Raw genomic sequence first — 9,431 nt, 5'->3', positions numbered from 1 at the left:
TTTGGAGAGAGCTCTGTGTCAGAACATGTGGCTTAGGAGAGGAGAGAAGCCATGTTAGGCCTGTGGCTGATAATCTGCGGCAAAGTTGAGCGTGCTGGATATGCAGACTGAAGATCTCCTAAGGAACTCTAAATTTGTTTCTGAAGTAGCAACCTTGTTAGGAATTCTGTTTCCCAGAGGCTCTGGTATTAGGAAAAGACAGCCCTGGGTGACTGATGTAAATATTGAGGCTCCTAGAAAGTTATATCCCCTCTAAATGTGAGGAAGAAAAGTCTAGTTTGTCTCCATTGTGTTTAGCCAGTTCTACCCCACCCAATTATGAGTTGACTAATTTCTTACTTAACTGAAAGAAAAAAATTTCCGATTTCTGAACTTAGAAAGCTGGAGCTAGACTTAGTACTTGGTGAGCGACTGCTCACATTGTCAGGTAGTATATTAGGTCCCAAGAATGTATCAGGAACAGATAGTTAGGCTTCCTCTCCTCAAAGAGCTACAAGCAAGGTGACTGTTCCTTTTAGCATGCAGCAGCCAGTTATCTGCCTCACTCAGAAATGCCTCCATTGAGCCATTCTGATGGTTCTAAAAGTGTGCCTTTTATGTGAAAATAAATTGCTATTTTAATTTCCTTCCAGGGGTGTTGAGAAGACATTTTCTTGTACACTTAGTATATTTAATTGACATAATTCTGAAGCAGCATTTGGCACCTTTGATCATAAAACTAGCCCCTGTCCTAGCTGCTCCACCCAGGCTGTGATGTTGAAGAAAGCTTGATAAGACTTAGTGGGTTTGCTCAATGTACATGCCAGTCCAAAATGTCTCTACCAAGGCCTGCAGTACTCCAACAAGCATAGTGTACCCAGCTGGCTGTATCCAGCAGGAGCCAACTTTTCTCTGCTGTTGTATAGACATTTCTCTCTTCCTGAATTTAATCTTCGTGGTCAGATTCTAAGTTGTAACCTCAAAGCAATGAACCAACTAAAGTGGCACTAACTGGATTCCATAGCACTGCTAATAGCCTCTTCCTGAGCCCTTTTCCCAGAGGCCTGGGGCCTTTTTATTTAGTGGAGATACATCTTCATACCTTAAGAGGGAAAAATGGATGTTATAAATGGTTAGGTTTTCTATATCAGGGTTAGAGTGCAAGCCAGGCAGGAGGACTCACCCTGTAATTCCAGTACTTTGCACTTCAGAAGCTGAAGCAGGATTGCCATAAGGACAGCCTACATAGTAAACTCCAGGCCAACCTGAGCTATAGTGGATAAACAGATTTATTATTTAAGAGAAAAGTCAAGGATAGGTTACTGGTTGACTGACATGGTTAATTTGTAAGACTCAGCTCTGCAAATTTAGTTGAGTGTATGAATAAATGATCATTCTTACCAGTTACTTTTTCAGGGCAAAGTCTATATTGATCAACTGAACTTTGATCTGATCCTTTTCTCAGCTATGAATCTTCCAGCCTGCCAGACCATCCTTTTTGTTCTGCTCCAATGGCCTATGTCATATTCTTTCAGCTATTGAGTGTCTTTTCCCCTTCCCTACCTGCAAGTCCCTGTTCACCGAACACTACCCTTCCTTTGAGACTTTCTTTGGCCATTTCATTCATTTTTCCCCCCTTGGGGTTTTTGACACATGGACTTATGTAGCCATCCAGGAAACTCACGTATAGCTTAGGCTAGCCTTGAATTCCTGCCTCTACCTCCTAAGTGCTAGGATTACAGTTGTCTTCTCTTCCTGTCAGTCTCTCTCTTGGGTTTCCCAAATGCAGTACATTGCCTGTCCTGTAGCATACACCATAGACTGGCGTGTGGTGACCTTGACTATTGACATGGCCATCTCCTGTCTTGTCCTGCATTTTCAACTCCTTGAGCTGACAGAGACTTAGGCATTCGTCTTTCTGTCCTTTGAGTACCTAGCATAGTGAGCTTTTTACCCTCAGTGCCTATATTACCCCAGCTACTGTCTAATCCCTTTACTTTTATTACCGTGTTTGTCATAATAATGCCTTGAGAGTGACACTTACTCTTATTTCAAAGATGAGGAAATGAGGCATAGAAATGTTACAGAGCTAATTAAGTGGTGGGGTTGGGGATTGGGCTTTGAAGCCAGGCAAGCAATCAGGAGTCAGGGCTTCTAATTACTATTTGGAATAATATGCTGTAGCACCCGTGCTCTTCACTGTGTACCATACTAGCATGCCAACAGTTGGTGTTTATGGAGCATCACCTGTGTGGCAGGCACTGGGCTATGTTACGTATTATCTCACCTGTTCTCACACAGATCACATGAGGCACATGCAGCCATTCTACAGATAAGGAAACTGAAGTTCAGAGAGGTTGGGGTAAGCAACTTGTTCAAGGCAGTATTACAGTGTGGACTAGTAAGTTTTAACCAATGAATGAGGAAATACATGAAAAACTATAGGAAAAGGATTTAAGAAGAATACTAATATGTATTGAGTACCTTTCACTTTTTTCAATATTTTATTATGAAAAAGTTTAAGCTTATTGGAAAGTTGCAAGTATCCTTCCCCTTGATATTTCTACATGCATATCACAAAATAGAATTCAGTGTTTGTTTACAGTTTTAAATTTTTAACTAATTTATTTATGGGGAGGGATATATGTGCCATGGTCCATGTGTGGAGGTCAGAAGACAACTTGTGGGAGAGCTTATCTTAAACAAACAAGCAAACCACCCTTGTAATTGCTTATTGACACAGTTTTCTGGTGACTGCTTTGGCAGTGGTTGAGTGTCTTTTCTCATTCAGGTTGTGATTTTCCTGGTTCTGTTTATGACCAGTGATTTTTCACTATTTTGAACAGTTTGTCTATAACATTAGGAGACTCTGGGTCCTATTTAAGTCTGCTACTTAACCCCCCTATTTAGATTTAGTAGTTCTAATTATTTGCAAACTCTTTGGTTTGCTTGCTTAATGTGATACTGCTAGGACTCCCACTGGGCCCTGTTGATAGAATCTTAAGGGTAAGTAGGGAGTTTCTCCAGGCCATGCTGCCTGGGACTTGTAGGTAAGAGAGGAAGTCTCTGTTCTGTTAGGATGAAGGGCACTCCTTGGGAGTCCTGTAGAGAGGATGAGAGTGTTTTCCCAGACTGACTTATTGTCAATGGGGTCCTGAGGTGTTCTGCTAGTTCCTGTGTTGACAGTTGCTTTGATACTGTCAGTAGAACTCCCATTCAGTCCTAGGCTGCCTTTTGTTGCTAGATTGGGGATTGGAAAATACTGAAATTGCCACGTTTCTCTGTTATATGAAGGAAGGCTAGCCCAAGATAGCCAGATACTGTGTGTTCCGCAGTCCTCGGTTCATTTTCCTTTATCTCTCCAGCGTTTATAATTATACTTCTAGGGAAATGGGGTGAGAAATGAGTTTATACCGTGTTGTCTAGCTCATGGCAGTGGTCTATTTAGTCATTCATCTTTTGGGTAGTATGTGTTTTGAATGATTACAACATTAGATTTCATGAAGTGGGAGACAGACTTGTGGAGGAGGCCTTCCAACAGCCTCAGAATCTGAAAAGTGTTCTTACTCCACAGACCCATGGATTTGGGCCTGGTTAGCTACCCAGGACAGGTGGTTAAATCATCTGCCTTCCACTGCTTAGCTGGTGGTATAAGTTTTTTGTGTCTGCTTTAAAGGTGGGCTGTTCTTGTTCTTATGCTCACTGAATAATAATTTGTCATACCTCTAGCACAATTCAAACAAACTGTTATTTGGGGGACTTTTCTTAGCTTTTTGGTCCGTGCTATCTCCCTGTTGGCAAGGATTTTATTGTAAATCCAACTATGCAAATTTATCAGTTAATTGTGGGCTATTTAATTTTTTAATGTGAGATTTCAGTTTCAGGATTGCAAAGCAATGACAAAATATTTTCATAAATGTGTGTGGGGAAAAAATTTGACATTATTTATTTTGCAAGTGAGGGACTTGAGGTCATCTCAGGTCCTCCACAGTCAGTGTGCCTTCAAAAAAAGCAGAGAAATTCTTAATATTGGAAGCCATGGGCCATTTTATGTAGTTTACAATAATAGTTTCACACAAATAATTTCAGGTTAAAATTGCATAGTATTTATTCCCACCCATTTCCTTTATTGGCTGTGACACACAGGAATTACGCCCATTGCTTGACTAACCTTTCTGACCTTTTGTTACTTGGCTATAAATTGACTTGGGTCTTTTGCAAAAACACTGTCAGGGGGGAAAATCTTTTTGTTAGAACCCAGCCAATTCCTGCTTCAGTGCAGAACAGTTTGTTCTCTTGAAGAAATGAGCCAGTTCAGTGAACAGAAAAACATAGCCATAAACTGGCATCGCCAAAAACTGCAAAAGCGATTGCCACGTCCATTCCACAAAGCAAGGGCCTTAGACAAGAATGAAGTGGGGGAGCCATGCTTTGAGCTTCACTGACTTCTGGTAGATGTAACCGACTTGCTAGAGCGAGCTATAACCACATAAAAAGGGTTTCTCTTTCTGTGCTTTGTCAGACATGAATATTTTAAACAGGAATATAGTAGAATCTTCTGCTGTTCTGTGGTCCCAGCAGGCTGTGCTCGAGCATTTGTCCCCTGCATTGCATCTGTTTTGCCCAGCAGGACGGCTTCTGTTCAGCATACAAATGCTCCCCGATTTTGCTGTGCAAGACTGTTGGCCATCTTCCAAACGACATTTATATGTTAGTGAATTATAAGAAAACATGAAAAAGCATTACATGACTGGGGCAGGTGCAGTAATAGAAAAACATACAAGTCACAGTATTTGACAAGAGTGGATGACAGAAATGAGGGAATTTGAGTAAAGTCTGGAGACTGTCTAGGAGTTTGCCAAGTGGACAAGGGAAAAGTTTCCAGGGACAGTTGGTACTCCTGTTACCGCCCCTTGTAGTATACTTGGTGGCCCATGCCTTTAATCCCAGCACTCTGGAGGTAGAGGCAGGCAGATCTCTGAGATTGAGGCCAGCCTGGTCTGCATAGTGAGTTCCAGACAGGCTGAGGATGCAGGGAAACCCTGTCCTCCCCCACCCCCCACAAAAAAGAGGATGAACAAGAGGAAGCAGCAGCACCACCACCACCACCAGCAGCAAACTTCACTTTAAAAGCTTTCTTCTCTTTAAAAAAAAAGTTTCACTCTTTGACTTTGGTGGCAGAAGCAAGATGATGAAGGGAATGTCACTGTTTGGAAAACATCGCAATAAGATGTACACTTTGTGCTGCCTTTGGGTCTCTAAGGTCTGCCACCTTTAGAAGTTGACCTGTGGCAAATGTGGCTACCCTGCTGAGCACAAGAGAAAGTATAACTGGAGTGCCAAGGCTAAGAGACAAAATACTACCGGGACTGGGCAGATGAAGCACCTGAAAATTGTTTGTCGCAGATTCAGACATGGATTCCATGAAGGAATGACACTGAAACCCAAGAAAGCAGCTGTTGCAGTGTCCAGTTCATCTTGAGGGTTTCAGTGATCAGTCATAAAATAAGTGTCCTGGTTTCAAAAACTAAAAAAAAAAGAAAGTTTCTGATGGACTGGAGAGATGGCTCAGCTGTCGAGAGCACTGACTGCTCTTGGAGAGGACCCAGGTTCAATTCCCAGCACCTACAGGGTGGCTAACAACTGTCTATAACTCCAGTTCCAGGGAATCCAGTGCCCTCTTCTGACCTCTGAGGGCATTGCATGACATGGGTGAACTTTTTTAAAGTTTCTGGGCAAAGAAGAACAAATTTAGAGAGTGATAACATAATCTGGAATTTGGGGTACTAAAAGTAGAATTATACCTGAATATAAAATAAGAGTAGGGAAGGGAGCAAAACTGTAGAGGACCAGGACCACACATTGCATTTTAAGTATGATGGGAAACAGCTTGGGATTTCTCCTGTAGGCCATAAAGCTATGGAAATGCCTGAGGCAGGAGATTGGCCTGGGAAGAATTGAGATGAGGAGTAGGTTGACAAGGTACGGTGAGCTCAGAAAGGGCAGGTTGGACCAGACTAAGGAAAGATCATTACACCAGGCTGAAACAGTTCCTACAGTGAGGTACCAGAGACAGTGAGCTGTATCCTGGGAAGGTGGATACAGTTGACTCAGAGAACCATATGGGGAAGAAAGGGTACAGGTAATGTAGATCACTGAAGTCTCTGCAGCAGGTAGGAAGAGAGGAACAGTGCTCAGGGTTTTCCTGGGTAGAGGAAGAGGAGTCCAGGGAGATGGATGGATGCTTTCACATACACATCATGTCGAATGTGATAGTGAACTCTATCCTGTTTGCACTCGGTGCACCTAAGAAAACTGAGGTTTCAGAGGTTCACCCAAGACCCCAAGTGACTTGCACTAGTTGAGTTGGAGACAGAACCCGCTTTTATCTGAATCAAAACATAGCATACTGCTCTTAGAGTGTACATGCTGAAATGGAGCAACCCAGTGTTGAACAAGTCCAAAATGTTTCCATACACTTGGGAGGCAGAGGCAGAATCTCTGTGAGATCGAGGCCAACCTGATCTACATGGTGAGTTTAAAAAAAAAAAGAAAGCATCCACACTCATTTTGTCATTTTGTGTATTTGTTTGTTTTGAATTTGAATCACGGCTGTGTTCCTGGCCAACCTGGAACTTGCTATATAGACCAGGCTGGCCCCAAACCTGTGGCGATCCTCCTACTTCTGCCTCCCAAGTGCTACAATTCCAGGCTTGCTTCATAGCATTCAGTCTTGTGTACATATTCTTTATGAGAGTTTATGCCTCTAAGCATACTACCACTACTATTAATGCTAATATTAATGCCAATACAGATAATATTTAGGAAGACTGCTTTTCCTTCTTAAACCATTATAATGCAAAAACATCAGATACCATGGTTTCATTTCTTGAAATCTGACCATGATGCAAGAATTGCTTTGGGGTAAGGCTCAATCAAATTGGCAAACCATGAATGTATATAACTGAAAAAGGTGATTTGATTGATTTTTTACATTTATTTTTTTGTGTTGTGTATGTATGTGGGAATGTGTGCCATGGTGCTTGTGCGGACGTCAGAGAACAACTTGTGTGAGTCAGTTCTTTCCTTCTACCATATGGGTTCCAGTGATCAAATTCAGGTCATCAGGCTTGGTAGCAAGTACCTTTACCCACTGAGTTCTCTTGCCAGTCCCCTAAAATGTAATTTTAAATGTTTGATGTGTGTGTAATAATTCATAGGAACACAAATTCTGAAACCAAAAAACCATATATGACTGCTATGAATTGATGAGATCATTTTTTAATAAATACAAGCTCTGAGTGGTCTCAGGAAAACATGTTTTTCAGGTAACTGTATCTGATAAAGGAATTTATTCTGCAGCACTCAGCTTTAGTCCAGCCCCAGGACAAATGAATGAGTCTTTCAATGCAGTGTTCATCCTTCAGTCTGAGGACATGGATCCCAGGGTTAGATCCTAGGAAACAGATGGCAAAGAACTCAAACCAGAGTATCAGTACTACTTGGTATCAGCTAATTGACTATCTCCTACTGAGTCACCAAAGGGAAATACCTGTCCTCCTTTAGTATTGGAGTCTTAAGGTTGTAATGTCAAGGGCTGTATCTATGCCAACTGTCCCCTCAGCATCTCATTTTTACCTTGCCTTTGCTTGTTTTCCAAAGTGGAACAAGAAACAATGTTTTCAAGATAGGAGATGTTTGTAAATTATCCAAATCTTAAATATTTTAATATCCAAACAGGGTTACTTTATAGCAACACTTGAAAGAATGCTGGAGAGTTAGGGGGGAATATTTTAATATTTTATGTGATAGAGCTGTGGAGTTGCTCCCCTGTTCAAAGTTTGGATTACATATAGCTCAGGAATGGAAAGCCAGCTCTGCTTTCCTCTAGTGGCTGCCGAACATAGCAGGAGGGGCAGTTATGTAACGGGGTGTGCTCATCAGTGCTGCTGTGAATTCATACAGCTGGCCTCTGGTCCTTTGTTCACCTCAACATTAACTCTCACTTGCTTCCTTGCTAGCTGCAAGGCCTGTGCCTGGCACATAAGGAAATGATGAAGACCTGGAACCCCAAATACAACCTTGACACTCTAGTTTACTGGAGCAGACAGGACTGTAAGCAAACAGCCCCAGCCATGTGGAACAAAACTGGGGATGTGCAGGAGCTGAGGAGGCACAGCAAGGAGAAACCCAACAACCAAGCCTGGGGTGCTGACCATACTGCAAGGTCCCTTAGTCTGTAAATTTGCCTCTTTATACTTCACTTTCCTCTATTATCAAAAGTTTATAATAGCTACTCCATATTTAGGTATTATATGATACCGTGAACAACAGATATGTTAACTCATGTAATGTGCCTTCCTCAGAATTGCTCTGCCCTATCTCTGCCATTTTCCTTTGCTCAATTCCTGCCCTGGTTCTACCTGTTGTCCTTTTTACTGAGAAACATAGTCTCGTTTATGAACTCTGTCAACAGATTTCTCTTGTACCTCCAAATCCTCTCACCATCATCGCCCTCTTTCTCCTCTTTCCTTTCTACCTCTCAGGAATATGTGTCCCAGCTCCCTTTCTACTTCTCCTGGGCAACAGCAGGCCATGAATGAAAAATGAGGGGATGGGGGCTGGCCTGAGAGGACAAGGATGGCATTGCTCCACCAGCACATCGTAGATCAGGATTTCTCCTAATCCAGATCCCCACAGCTCTCCCAGATTTGCAATTTCCAGGCTCTTGACTTCCCTATGGCATTACTATGTTTTCCTTTCTCACTTCCTTTTACTCAAAAGAGAAAAGGGAGTTAGGGTTTGACCTTGCCAAACTGCTTAGTTCTAGAGTCCGTCCTTGCCTCCTGTAGATGTTCTTCTGGGCATTCTTTACTGGCCCTCCTTCATGGGTTCCCAACTGGGCTCCATGTGCTGTAGTGTTGTCAGAGTCCACATTGGAGGGAGTTGGTGAGAGACCACTTGTCGTGAGTGTCCGTTCACGTTTCCTCTGGTCAATGGCCTCCTCTTCTTACTCTGCACCTGACCAGACTCCCATTTAGCCATACCCAGTTTCTGTCACATCTTTACCTAAGGCAGTATTTCTTAACCAGGTATGTTTATGCCCTCAGGGGAATTTGGCAAAGTCTCAAAATTTGATTGGTTCTCACTACCTGGGAGTTGTGGGAGATGATTTCTGATGGGTAAAGGTCAGGAATATTGCTTCATACCCTGCAATGTACAGCGCAGTGCTTCACTCCCAAAGTGTAGAGCCTTCTGTTCCACCTTTTCAGTAGACAAGGTTGAGAAGCTCTGTCTATTCCCTGCCTGGTTCTGTGTCTGCACTGAGGAGCTTTCCTAGTCTCAGAAGCTCCTCCCTCCGCTGGAATGCTTCGCCTTTCTCCAGTCTTCCTCTGTTCCTCTTCCTGAGGTCCTAACCTGCTGTGTCCATTCATAGACGTTCTCATTTCTTT

At 42.6% G+C, this 9,431-nt stretch overlaps 1 pseudogene; it reads left to right on the top strand.

Annotated features, from left to right (window-relative positions):
- The first annotated feature begins 5,001 nt into the window (after positions 1-5,001).
- LOC108490439 lies at positions 5,002-5,478 on the top strand (annotated as a pseudogene).
- Positions 5,479-9,431: the final 3,953 nt, after the last annotated feature.

This window comes from Nannospalax galili, unplaced genomic scaffold (genome assembly GCF_000622305.1).
Source record: "Nannospalax galili isolate Female #2095 unplaced genomic scaffold, S.galili_v1.0 C50133331, whole genome shotgun sequence".
Lineage (NCBI taxonomy): Eukaryota > Metazoa > Chordata > Mammalia > Rodentia > Spalacidae > Nannospalax > Nannospalax galili.
The sequence above is the reverse complement of the archived record's forward strand: the minus strand, read 5'-3'. Positions and strand labels throughout refer to the sequence as shown.